Source organism: Monodelphis domestica, chromosome 4 (genome assembly GCF_027887165.1).
Source record: "Monodelphis domestica isolate mMonDom1 chromosome 4, mMonDom1.pri, whole genome shotgun sequence".
NCBI classification, from domain to species: domain Eukaryota; kingdom Metazoa; phylum Chordata; class Mammalia; order Didelphimorphia; family Didelphidae; genus Monodelphis; species Monodelphis domestica.
The window spans coordinates 435,495,435-435,509,005 of record NC_077230.1 but is presented as its reverse complement, the minus strand read 5'-3'; positions in this window follow the sequence as shown (position 1 = coordinate 435,509,005).

Here is a 13,571-nt window from a genome sequence, read left to right as displayed (position 1 = left end):
GTTGTTTCCTTTTTCTCATTTTCACCTGTTTTGAGGCATAAGTTGAAATGGCAATTATTTTCATACACTTTTTCTTTTATTACTAGTGCTTTAGAGTATGTTTTCATGGGTCATTTCTGGTGGTCAAAACACTGGAAAACTTCCAGTCCTTTTGGCAACCACCTATTGTCAATGTTTCCTGATACACGTGGATGTCTGTTTTCTCTCTCTATGGGACAAATGACTTCTTGTGACTATGTTTCATGTAATAATTTAAATATTTCATTGACCTACAGCTTCTTTTCTAATTTGGTCTTCATTGGTTTTATTCAGATATTCCAATTTCATGTAATTAGAGTATCTGTTTTTAAAAAGATCAGTACTTCAGGTCAAGTATCTGAGTGTTTTCTTCTATTTATAAATCCACAGGAAAAATTCCATGTACCTCTCGCACTCATCTCAAATTGAGAAAGAAAACAGCCCCTCCATTACAATTATGTATAATCAAACACAATATTCCTGCTTTGCCCCATTTGGAAATATATTTGTAAGCCTTCTCTGTGGTGTTGAGAAATAGGTATATTCTTGAGCAATTCTTTTAGAAGATGTTATAAATGGATTAACTCTAATCTCTTTGTTGTTGTTTTTTAACCCCTTACCTTCCATGTTAGAATCAATACTGTATATTGGTTCTAAGGCAGAAGAATGGTAAGGGCTAGGCAATGGGGGTCAAGTGACTTGCCTAGGGTCACACAGACAGGAAAATCTGAGGCCAGATTTGAACCCAGGACCTCCTGTCTCTAGTCTCTGGCATATTGTTCAGATCTATTTTTGTTTTTGCTTTTCTATATGGCAGACATATAAAATTGAGAAAAAGACATTGGAACATGGACCTTTTCTATTGATGTTGGTTGCCTATCTGGTTCTTTTCAATTTAATGTAGTTTCCATGCTTATCTCTTTCCATGTTTTTTAATGATTATTTTTGTTTAGTTTGATAGCACAATTGAAACTCCTGCTTTTACAAATTCATCCAACAAGTACCACCTTTCACCCCCAGACCATAATTGTCTTTGTTTTTTAAATATATTTCCTGATAACTGATATTCCGGACTTCTGCGTCAAGATGGCTCCAGAGTAGAAGCAGAGCTCTTCTTCTCTCCACCAATCAAGACAGAGTGTCTCAAAATGACAAAACCCAAATCAAACGAGCAAAGGAGTTCAATGGTAGGGCACAGCACAGAAGTTAGGCAAATTAGGGCATTTCCATGCTAAAAGGGGGTGAAATTGCCCCCACCAAGGGGCAAGGTCATCACCCCTCCCCCACTTCACCTACCTTTCCAGAGTCCAAGTGAGCATAGGACAAACTTCTAAATTCTAGAAGGGAGGCTGGCTGAGGTCAACACAGACTTATCCCTAAGAGAAATCAGACTCAGAACACTGGGAGGCTGAGGAAACATGGAGATGGGGGATTGAAGTTGGGGAGAGGGGGTGGCTCACAGCAAAAATGCCACAAAGAACCGTAAAAATCCCTTGGGCTAAAACCTCTCCAGTGCTCAATACAGAGAATTCCTTATATTCCACACCCAGATCTCTTCCCAGGCAATCTATAAGTTCTCAGGGGCTGGACCTACCCATAAGAACGGCAAGACTAGGGACCCCAAGCGGTGGAGGAAACATGGAGATAGGGCATGGAGCTTGGGCAGGTCCAGCCCATGAAAACCTGGAAACAAGCAGAAACCTTGACACCATACTACAAGAAATTATCCAAGAAAACTGCTCTGAGGTTCTGCAAGGAGAGGGCAAAATAGACATTGAAAGAGTTCATAGATCACCTGCTACACTAAATCCTCAAAAGAAAACACCCAGGAATGTAATTGCCAAATTCTAAGGAGGAAATATTACAAGAAGCGAGAAAGAGACAATTCAGATATAAAGAAGCACCAATCAGGATTACACAGAATCTGGAAGCCTCCACCGTAAAAGACCACAAGGCTTGGAATACAATATTCAGAAAGGCAAGAGAATTGGGTCTACAATAAAGGATCACCTTCCCATTAAAATTGACTATATACTTCCAGGAGAAATTGTGGGTATTCAACAAAGTGGAAGACTTTCAAATATTATTTTTAAAAAACCCTTACCTTCCGTCTTGGAGTCTTGGAGTCTCAATGTGTATTGACTCCAAAGCAGAAGAATGGTAAGGGCTAGGCAATGGAGGTCAAGTGACTTGCCCAGGATAACACCCCTAGGAAGTGTCTGAGGCCAGATTTGAACCTAGGACCTCCTGTCTCTAGGCCTGGTTCTCAATCCACTGAGCTACCCAGCTGCCCCCACTTCCAAATATTTGTAAAGAAAAGACCAGAACGAAACAAAATTTGACATCAAAATACAAAAACCAAAAGAAACATGAAAAGATAAATAAGAGAGGGTTCTTATTTTTCTTCTACTTTAAGGGCCTCAATAAGGCCAAATTGTTTATATTCTTATATGGAAAAATATTATTTGTAACTGTCAAAAATTATATTCATTATTATAGTAGTTAGAAGAATTATCCACAGGTAGAGATTGGAGTACTAAGTGGTTTAAAATCATATATAAAAAAGAAGAAATAAAGGGTGGGGAGAAGATGGCACCAAGAGAAACTTGAAGGAATAAGAAAATTAGGATAATTTATACTACACAAAAAGGCACACGGAAGTGGGAGGGGAAGAATACAACTATAAGAAGGAAAGGAAGAGAGTGCTAAAAGGTAATACTCAAACCTTACTCTCAGTGGAATCAATACCAAGAGGGAAGAGCATCTAGATCCACTGGGGGTATTGAATTCTATCTTAGCCTATAGGGAAATTGAGAGAGGAAAACTAAAAGGGGAGTGGAGTGGGGGATTTTTAAAAAGGGGGGGGAAGAGAGGGGGAGGAGAATCTAACAGACCCTAAAAAATAATAGGGGAATAAAAAGGGGGGGAGGACAGTGGGGAGGGAAGCAATACAAGGAGGGAAGAGTGTCTTAAAAAAGACTCAAAAGTCTTAAAAAGCACCCCCCCAAAATAAAAGCAGAATAAGAAGGGAGGGGGAGAAAGGAAAGTAAAATAGGGGTGGGGATTAAGGGAACTGATTAAAAACAGAACACTAGTGTAGAAGAAAGAAAAAAAGAGGAAAGGGCAGGACAAGGAGAGAAAACCAAAATGTTGGGGAATACACAGGTGCTAATCATAACTTTGACTGTGAATGGGATGAACTCACCAATAAAGTGGAAGCAAATAGCAGAATGGATTAGAAATCCAAATCCTACCACATGTCTATAAGAAACACATGAGGATGGTAGATATGCATAGGGTAAAGGTAAGCAGATGGAGCAATATTTATTGGGCATCAACTGAGAAAAAGAAGGCAGGAGTCACAATCATGATATCTGACGAAGCTAAAGTAAAAATAGATCTAGTTAAAAGAGATAGGGAAGGTATTACATCTTGATAAAAGGCAGTATAGACAATGAGGAAATATCAGTACTCAACATGTATGCACCAAATAGCATAGCATCCAGATTTCTAAAGGAGAAAATAGAACTCAGGGATGAAATAGATAGAAAAACTATACTAGTGGGAGACCTGAACCTTCCTCTACCAGAACTAGATAAATTGAACCAAAAAATAAATAAGAAAGAGGTAAGAGAAGTGAATGAAATCTCAGAACAATTAGAGTTAGTAGATATACGGAGAAAAATAAATAGGGACAAAAAGGAATATACCTTTTCAGCAGCACATGGTACATTCACAAAGATTGACCCTGTATTAGGGCATAAAAACATTTCAAACAAGTTCAAAAGAGCAGAAATAATAAATGCAACCTTTTCAGATCATAATGCAAAAAAATAATAATTGGTAAGGGTAAATGGAGAGGCAAATAAATAATTAATTGGAAATTAAATAATATGATACTCCAAAATCTGTTAGTTAAAGAACAAATCATTGAAACAATTTCATTGAAAAAAAATGACAATGATGAGACATCCTTTCAAAATCTATGGGATGCAACCAAAGCAGTACTCAGGGGAACATTTATATCCTTGAGTTCATATATTAATAAATTAGAGAGGACAGAGGTCAATGAATTGGGCATGCATATTAAAAAACTAGAAAGTGAACAAATTAAAAATCTCCAGATGAAAACTAAATTAGAGATCCTAAAAATTAAAGGAGAAATTAATAAAATTGAAAGTAAAAGAACTATTGAATTAATAAACAAGACTAGAAGGTGGTACTTTGAAAAAACAAAATAGATAAAGTACTGATCAATCTAATAAAAAAAGAAAGAAGAAAACCAAATCAACAGTATCCAAGATGAAAAGGGAGCCCTTTCCTCTAATGAAGAGGAAATTAAAGCAATCATTAAAAAATATTTTGCCCATTTATATGGCAATAAATATGACAATCTAGGTGTTATGGATGAATATTTACAAAAATATAAATTGCCTAGATTAACAAAAGAAGAAACAGAATAATTAAATAACCCCATATCAGAAAAAGAAATTGAACAAGCCATCAAAGAACTCCCTAAGAAAAAATCCCCAGGGACACATGGATTCATAAGTGAATTCTATCAAATATTCAAAGAACAACTAATCCCAAAATTATACAAACTGTTTGACATAATAAGCAAAGAAGGAGTTCTACCAAATTCATTTTATGACACAAACATGGTACTGATCCCAAAGCCAGGCAGGTCAAAAACAGAGAAAGAAAACTACAGACCAATCACCTTTACGAACATAGATGCAAAAATCTTAAATAGAATACTAGCAAAAAGACTCCAGTAAGTGATCACAAGGGTTATTCATTTTAATCAGGTGGGATTTATACCAGGAATGCAAGGATGGTTCAATATTAGTAAAACCATTTACATAAATGACCATATCAACAAGCAAACCAACAAAAATCACATCATTTTTTCAATAGATGCAGAAAAAGACTTTGAAAAAATACAAAACTCATTCTTATTGAAAACACTGAAAAGCATAAGAATACATGGGCCTTTTAAAAAAATAATAAACAGTATATATTTAAAACCATCAGCAAGAATCATCTGCAATGGGGATAAATTAGAAGCATTCCCAATAAGATCAGGAGTGAACAAGGATGCCCATTATCACCTTTTTATTTAACATTGTACTAGAAACACTTGTAGTAGCAATTAGAGAAGAAAAAGAAATTGAAGTTACTAAAATAAGTAATGAGGAGACCATGCTATCACTCTTTGCAGATGATGGTCTACTTAAAGAATCCTAGAGAATCAACTAAAAAGCTAACAACTTTAGCAAAGTTGCAGGATACAAAATAAACCCACATTAGTCACCAGCATTTTTGTATATCGCCAACACATCTCAGCAGCAAGAATTAGAAACAGAAATTCCATGAAAAACCCTAGACAACATAAAATATTTAGGAATCTATCTGATGCCAAGACAAACACAGGAATTTTGAACACAACTATAAAACTCTCCACACAGTTAAAACTAGATCTAAACAATTGGAAAAACATTAATTGCTGATTGGTAGGATGAGCTAACATAATAAAAAATGACAATCCTACCCAAATTAATTTACTTATTTGGTGCCATACCCATTAAACTACCAAAAAACTTTTTTTACAGAATTAGAAAAAACAATAACAAAGTTTATTTGGAAGAACAAAACATCAAGAATATCAAGGGAAATAATGAAAAAAAATGTGAAGGAAGGTGGCCTAGCAGTACCAGATCTTAAACTGTACTATAAAGCAGTGATCATCAAAATCATATGGTACTGGATAAGAGACAGAAGGGAGGATCAGTGGAATAGACTTGTAGTGACCTCAGTAAGTCTATGATAAACCCAAAGATCCCAGATTTTGGGACAAAAAACCAGTATTTGACAAAAACTACTGGGAAAATTAGAAGACAATATGGGAGAGATTAAGTTTGGATCAATATCTCATACACTACACCAAGATAAACTTAGAATGGGTTAATGACATTAACATAAAGAAGGAAACAATAAGTAAATTAGGTGAACACAGAATAGTATACTTGTCAGATCTTTGGGAAAGGAAAGATTTTAAGACCAAGCAAGAGTTAGAAACAATTCCAAAATGCAAAATAAATAATTTTGATTACATTAAATAAAAAAGGTTTTATACAAACAAAACCAATGCAATTAAAATTAGAAGGGAAGCAACAAATTTGGGAAAAAAATCTTTACAACAAAAATCTCTGACAAAGCTCTAATCACTCATATTTATAAGGAACTAAATCAATTGTACAGAAAAATCAAGTCATTCCCCAATTGATAAATGGTCAAGGGACATGAAAAGGCAATTTTCAGGTAAAGAAATCAAAACCATTAATAAGCACATAAAAAATGTTCTAAATCTCTTATAATCAGAGAAATGCAAATCAAAACAACTCTGAGGTATCACCTCACACCTAGCAGATTGGCTAACATGACATCTATGGAAAGTAATGAATGCTGGAGGGGATGTGGCAAAGTTGGGACATTAATGCATTGCTGGTGGAGTTGTGAATTGATCCAACCATTCTGAAGGACAATTTGGAACTATGCTCAAAGGGTGCTAAAAGACTGTCTGCCCTTTGATCCAGCCACAACACTGCTGGGTTTGTACCCGAAAGAGATAATAAGGAAAAAGACTTTTACAAGAATATTCATAGCTGTGCTATTTGTGGTGGCAAAAAAAAAAAATTTGGAAAATGAGGGGATGCCCTTCAATTGGGGAATGGCTGAACAAATTATGGTATCTGTTGTTAATGGAATACTATTATGCTCAAAAGAATAATAAACTGAAGGAATTCCATGTGAACTGGAACGATCTCCAGGAATTGATGCAGTGAAAAGGAGCAGAACCAGGAAAACATTGTACTCAGAGACTGATACACTGTAGTAAAATCAAATGTAATGGACTTCTCTACTAGTAGCAATGCAACAATCCAGAACTATTCAGAGGGACATATGGGAAAGAACTGTATCCACATCCAGAGAAAGAACTGTGGGAGTAGAAAATGGAAGAAAAACAACTGCTTGATCACATGGGCTAATGGGGCTATGACTGAGAAAGTAGACTCTAAAAGATCACCCTAGTGCAAATATTAATAATATAGAAATGGGTCTTGATTAATGACACATGTTAACCCCATTGGAATTGCATGTTGTTAATTTTTATTATAGATGTACTTGAATATATTAATTGGTGGTCACCAGGGATTTAATTTCTAAACCCCCAAATGAACTACTAATTTAAATGGAATTATGGTACTTTATTTTTGCAATAGAGGGAAGATATTAAGGAAGAGAGAAAAGGGGAGAGAGAGCTCTGCTTCCTCAGAGCCAGGTAGAAATTCTAAGCCCCAGTCAGGGGAAAGGAGTCTCAAGACCATGGGCCTTTCTTGGAGGTTCACACCTCCAGAAAGGTGAGGAAATTAAGTCAGTCTTTCAATCACCACAGTCTAAAAGGAAAGCAGTCTGAGGTCTCCTGCATGATCTACTCCAGGGGTCCAAGTGTTTTCACTCCAAGTCTGAGTATCTGTCTAACAGTCTCTCCTCGAGTGCCTCTCTTTGCTCCAATTCCGAGTGACTGAATGATCTTCTTGATCCTTGTGTGCCTCTCTTTCCTCTATTTAAAAACCTTTTTTTCACTTATGTCACCTCCCTTGAATTTTTATGTCTACCAATCACAGCAGACTCTCCTCTCCAGGACTGCCCACTCTTTCACAGGTGGGTCACAGAATTCCCACTCAATGCATGAAATGGGTATTCACACCTTTTTGTGGTTCCTTCACACCATCTTGTGGTTAAAATGGGTAGATCTACTTTAAATACTGAGTTAACACTTTGGGGATTACAATTTTATCTTCACTATCAAGGAAGATCTAAGCACCTTCATTGTTACAATCAGGGGAGAGCCAAATCCAATCTTCACAGTGTCAGATATGGGAAGGGGGTGGGGGAAGGGGAGGGAAAGAACATGAGTCTTGTAACCATGGAAAAATATTCTAAATCATCTAATTAAATAAAATTAAAAAAAGAATAACATATTTCCTGTGAGCCACAGACTATAGTTTTCTTATTTAATCTGTCCACTCTGTTTTTTCATTTTACTTTCACTTAAAGTTACAAGTTAGGTAGGTTTTTATCTCCCTTTTATTCTCACTTGTTAAAACTTTCCCTAAATTCAGATTGTGGCTTATTGATCCTTTTTCATTGTTTGCTCTTGTCTAGGTATTTAATTCTTCCTCAATTTGTTCTCTTTAGATAACTGTCAAATAGAATCCCCCCTTCAAATGATTTTGTTATTTTTTAATTAATTTCATTTTCTGTCCTTGAAGGGTTTTCCCTTCTCTGGCTGTTCTTTCTGACTATTTATACTTTCATTTTTGGCTTCATGACACTGGGTTAGTTCTTCTTGATTCTCTGAATTCCTTATGATAGTAACACTTTGGAGGTATCAATTTTGGCTTCCCCCTCCTCAAACGATTCTATTTTTCTTGACTCTTCCCTCCTCCCCTATTATTCCTCACTTGTAAAACTATGAATTCTTTCAGGCGATAGAGACAATACTTCTGGTGCTGTGATTGTTCAGTTCATTATTGACTCTTCTTGTGGTCATCTTTCCCACTGGCCTTGACATCTCTTCCTTGGTCCATGCCCTTCTATTCCTCTGGATGCCATTTGTTCCCAGACGCTCTGATTTCTCTTCCCCTCAGACAGGATGACTGACCTCTCTAAATCTCCAATCTCGGAAGAAAATTGCCAACGTTCCCAATCTCCCTTTAGAAGAAATCTTTCATCCTCCAGGTACATTTAGGAGTAGTTCTCCCGCTAAACACTGAAACATTTCTAGCCTTTTTTTTGCCCTTTTAAGTCTCTCTCTTTTGCACTTCAACCATTCTCCTTTAGGCTACAAATGAGAAAGCTGGGAGCTGGGTGGTTTGTTTTTTTCTTTAGCTGGGGGTGGGGGCAGACTAGTCATGATTGGGGGACAGGGCTGGGAAGGGGTTCCCTAAGAAGTGGTATCAACCTAAAGGATAGTCCTACCCCTTGGTCTGAAGACTAAGTAGTGGACCTAGCTCCTAGGGCCATGATGGCAAACCTATGGCATGCATGCCACAAAAACGATACCTAGAGATCTTTCTGTGACTGTGCATGCCATCCCTGATAATTAGTTACTAGAAAGGCAAAGGGACTCTGGCAGAGCTGTTGCTTTCTTCCTCTCCACCATGCCTCCCTGCCCCTCTGCACTTACTCCCTCCCCTGTGAGAAGCACTCAGGGCAAACTTCTCCGTTTTTCCCTGCAATTGTAAAGGGCAAAATTATGGTTGGATTAAATACCTAATAATGTGGTCATCAAAATTAATTACTCAAGTCAGAATGAGTTTTATGGTAGTTTATTTACAAATAGAAAAAGTGAAAGTAAGGAAAATGAGAGAGAGAGAGAGAGAGAGAGAGAGAGAGAGAGAGAGAGAGAGAGAGAGAATAAGAATTACTCTGGCCTGGTTCAAATCAGGCAGGGCTTCAGAGGCCCCAGCAAAGGGGGAGTCCAGAGCTAAATTAAACAAGGGTTCTAGTCACAAGGCCTCCCCCAAGATGAGGGGCTTCTCCAGAGGCTAGGCCTTCCAGAAAAACTAGGAAAGGGAATCAGCCTTTTCACTCACTCACGTGGCAGTCCAAAGGGAAGATCCAAGAGCACTCTGACGTCCCAAGCCACAGTGCCTCCAAGGCCAAGTTCCAAGGGGAAGACCCTTTCATAGGAAGGTACCACCATATTTAAACAGTTCTTTCCATGACTTCCTGTGCCTTCCTTCCACTTTTACATGGACCAATGGCAGCTTTAACTTTGCTTCAGACTGCCCCAGGGGCAATCAGTTGTTTTTGATTTGTCACTTGATAGCACATGTGGGTCACAGACCTCCCCCCTTAAGTGGGGGGTGTATACATTCCTGGTGGCTAAAGTCTAAAGAATAAATAAGGAATAAATAGGGGAGAGCTCATCTCATCTTCACAGTCTGGGGGGGAGTGACTCGTAATCTCTAAAAGGTTCCGCGTCACCGTTTTTATAGAGGGGATTAAATCCAACTTGGAGCTCTAAGCAGTAAGCTACACTGTCCAACTTTAATTCAGGCAAAGTCAAATAAGCATCTGGCAGTCAATAAAGTAATTCATAGGGACGCTTGGTGTCAGAACGTTGTTCCACGACGTCTATGAAATATTATATGGATGTTGGCCATTGTCATCTTCAGGGCTATATAATTGGGTGGAGATTAAGGATCCATTTCTTCATTTTCTTTTTGTCCCTGAAGCCGTGGGCTGCACCGGACCAGACCAGAATCAGGTTTGATTCCTGAAAGCCTTCCTCCTGGGCTCCCACGTCCCGACCACCAGGGGATGAGAAGCTTCAGGGCAGTGAGCCCAGAGAACCCAATGAAAACAGACCAGTGACCTGGGAGGTGTTTGCTAGCACTGTTACTGCCAAATGAAATCCATGTTTTAAGTGCCATCGAAGGTCAGTGGCCAAAAAGGTATTTAGGAAAGCTGCTACTTTTGATAAATCGGGGTTTCATGGGAAAAGACTTTGACTGTTTTCTGATGTTTTGAACATTTGATCACATGCGATAAGAAAAGCTGCGAGCTTAGAAGATGAGAAGAACTTCCTGGCACGAATGGGAAGCGTGGAGTGGAGCTTGCAAAGCTCTAAAACGAAGAGTCTCTTCTCTCTTCCCCACTGGGGGAAGATAGGCAACAAGCAGAGAAAAGAAATGAAGGATGAGTGAAGTAGAGGCAACCACATCATTCAGGGGATAGAGCCAGCCTAGAGATGGGAAGTCCTAGGTTCAAATGAGGCTTCAGGTACTTCCTAGCTGGGTGACCTTGGGTAAGTCACTTCACCCCAATGGCCTCGCCTTTACCACTCTTCTACCTGGGAACCAATTCTTAAGTCTCAGACAGAAGGAAATAAAAAAAGATTATTTCTATAAACAACTTAGGATGTGATTAAGGGAAGTCTCAGATCTGGATATGAAGGAATGAATAGTTTTTCTGTGGTTACTCTGTAAATAGCACAACTTGGAACGTGTGGCTCCTAAGCTTGGGAGGCGGGGAATGGGGAACTGCTTCCTGGAAAGCCTCCGGGATAGGGAGCTGTTTAAATGGACGCAGAAGGGGACAAGAATGGATCCAGCTCATTAAAAGGAATAACATGACACAGGAGGCGGGGAATTTGGAAATGGACTGTTGATGAACTGCTTCCTTTCTTAATGAAGAGCTAAAGAAGAAATGAGAGCAGGAAGAGCAAATTTGTTATTTGAAACAAAAAACTAAGACAGACAGAGCTTCAGTGAAGTCCTGAGCTTTCACCTGTCTACAGGGAAGTGTAGAAATATCAGCACCCAACAGGTTCAACATACTGCCTGGCCTACGACAAGCATCGTACAAGTGTTCATTATTCTTGCTCTTGCTTTCATGAAATGTAACTCCTTCCTACCACCTAACTCGACTAGCTCTTAACTGCAAAGGCCAATAAGTGGAAGCTGCTCCGTGAAGGTCATTGAAAAGTCTGAGAAGTTTTGTTTCACGTTCCAAACTCAAAAGTACGGGCTATGAACGATGAGGTGAAAGTGGGTAAAGCCTTATAAAGATGCTCCGTGGAAAAGAGCTTCCTTTATAATCTGGAGGCTGTTAGATTGTGATGAAAACATGGATGCATTTAAACTGGTGGGACCATTCCAGGAGATCAAGTGTTTTAATCATCTAAAGCACTGGCTTCTGGATCTTCATTCTAATTTCAGTACAAGCCTAATTCTGAAGCATTAAGTTTCATGTGGAAATGAAATTCTTCTCCCTTTCTCCATTGTGACTCTTTGATTAAAGAGACAGCAATGGTCGGGGGGAAGTAATCAGGTGCTTGTTCATGTTGTTTTATTGTGTCGTGTTCAGATTTCTACCAATAAAGAATATGGAGCCATTTCTTGGGGGAGAAGAAATTTTTTAATCAGGGAATGAGATTCCCATGAACAAAATGTGTGTCTCCTTCACCAGCCCCCCTTTGAGGGTGTCTTGATTTTGCCTATACAGGGACCCATGTCTTCTCTGATTACCTGATGGTTGAACTTCTGGACGTGTCCTGACTGTCCTCATTGGCTGATATTTTAGAAGCTGAAGTGGACCCCGACACCTCAAATCCACCCCCACTACTACATCCCACAGGGGTAGGATCTCTGCTGAGACCCAGAAATCAGCCAATGGCATCACCAGATGGAGTACTGGGACACGTTGGGCTCAGTCCTTTCTCCCTGCCACTCCTTCCCCCTCCACTGTTATTTTGTTTGTTTCAGAAGGTCTATATATGCTGGCAAAAATACAGAAAACCAAGCTAGTGCCAATGAATTGGGGAATTGCTGAAGAAAGAGTTAAAGATGAGTGCCACGAAATAGTGAGAAATGACAAACATGCAGAGAAAACATCCCGTCATGGTAGCAATTTTATGCCCAATATGAAATCTGGGGTGTCTAATGAGATCTGCTCTGGGAAGATGTAATGAAATCTCTGCTAGAGCAAGAGGCCTTCCCTTGTGAAACAGATATGGAGTCCCATCTCCAACGTGTTCAGTGTACAGCCAAGTCGGAGCTCCAGAGGAAGCTCTTCCTACAGCCATTCCTTGTAGATCCCTTCGTTTCAGGAAGAATCTTTCTGTCTACTGATCCTACCACTCTTCTCCCCCACTCTCTCCATCTGATATTTGTACCCTCACAATTCTATGCAAAAACAATCTCCAATACTGAAAAAAAATTGTTTGATTCTTGGAATTTCTCTCCTCTCCACCCCAGACATGGTAAGCAACCTGCTATCGACTTTATATATACAATTCATGTAAAACCTTTTCCCATATTAATTCTTTTGTGGAAGGAAACTCATACAAAAACCTAAGAAAGTAAAAAAAAAATTCCTCTGGATTGAGACTTGATCAGTATTTTCTCTGGAAGATGCCACTTATTGTGTTATTTGAAATGATTGTGGATCTTAGTGTTGCTGAGAATAAATATCCAGTTATTCATCATACAATGATGTTGTCACTCCGTGCAATGTTCTCCTGGTTCTGCTTACTTCCCTGTGCATTGGTTCATGTAAGTCTTCCCAATTTTTTTAGCCTCATCCTGCTCATCATCAATCATAAGAGAATTCCATTATAACCATATACAACAATTTACGCAGCCATATTCCCTAACTGATAGGTTTACGTTCACTTTCGAATTCACCACCATCATAAAAAGGGCTGCTGTAAGTGTTTTGTACATATAGGTCCTTTTCCTTTTTGTTTTTGATCTCTTTAGAATGCAGACTTAGTAATGGTATTTTCTGGGTGAAAGGGTAAGAATGGTTTAATAAGGCTTTGGGTATAGTTCCAAATTTCTCTCCAGAATGCCTGAATCCCTCCCCAACTCCCCAAAGACTTCATTAAGATCTCAATTTACCAACACTCTTCCAACTTCTGTCATTTCTCTTTTCTGTCATAATAGCCAATATGATAGGTCTGGGGTGGTACCTCAGAA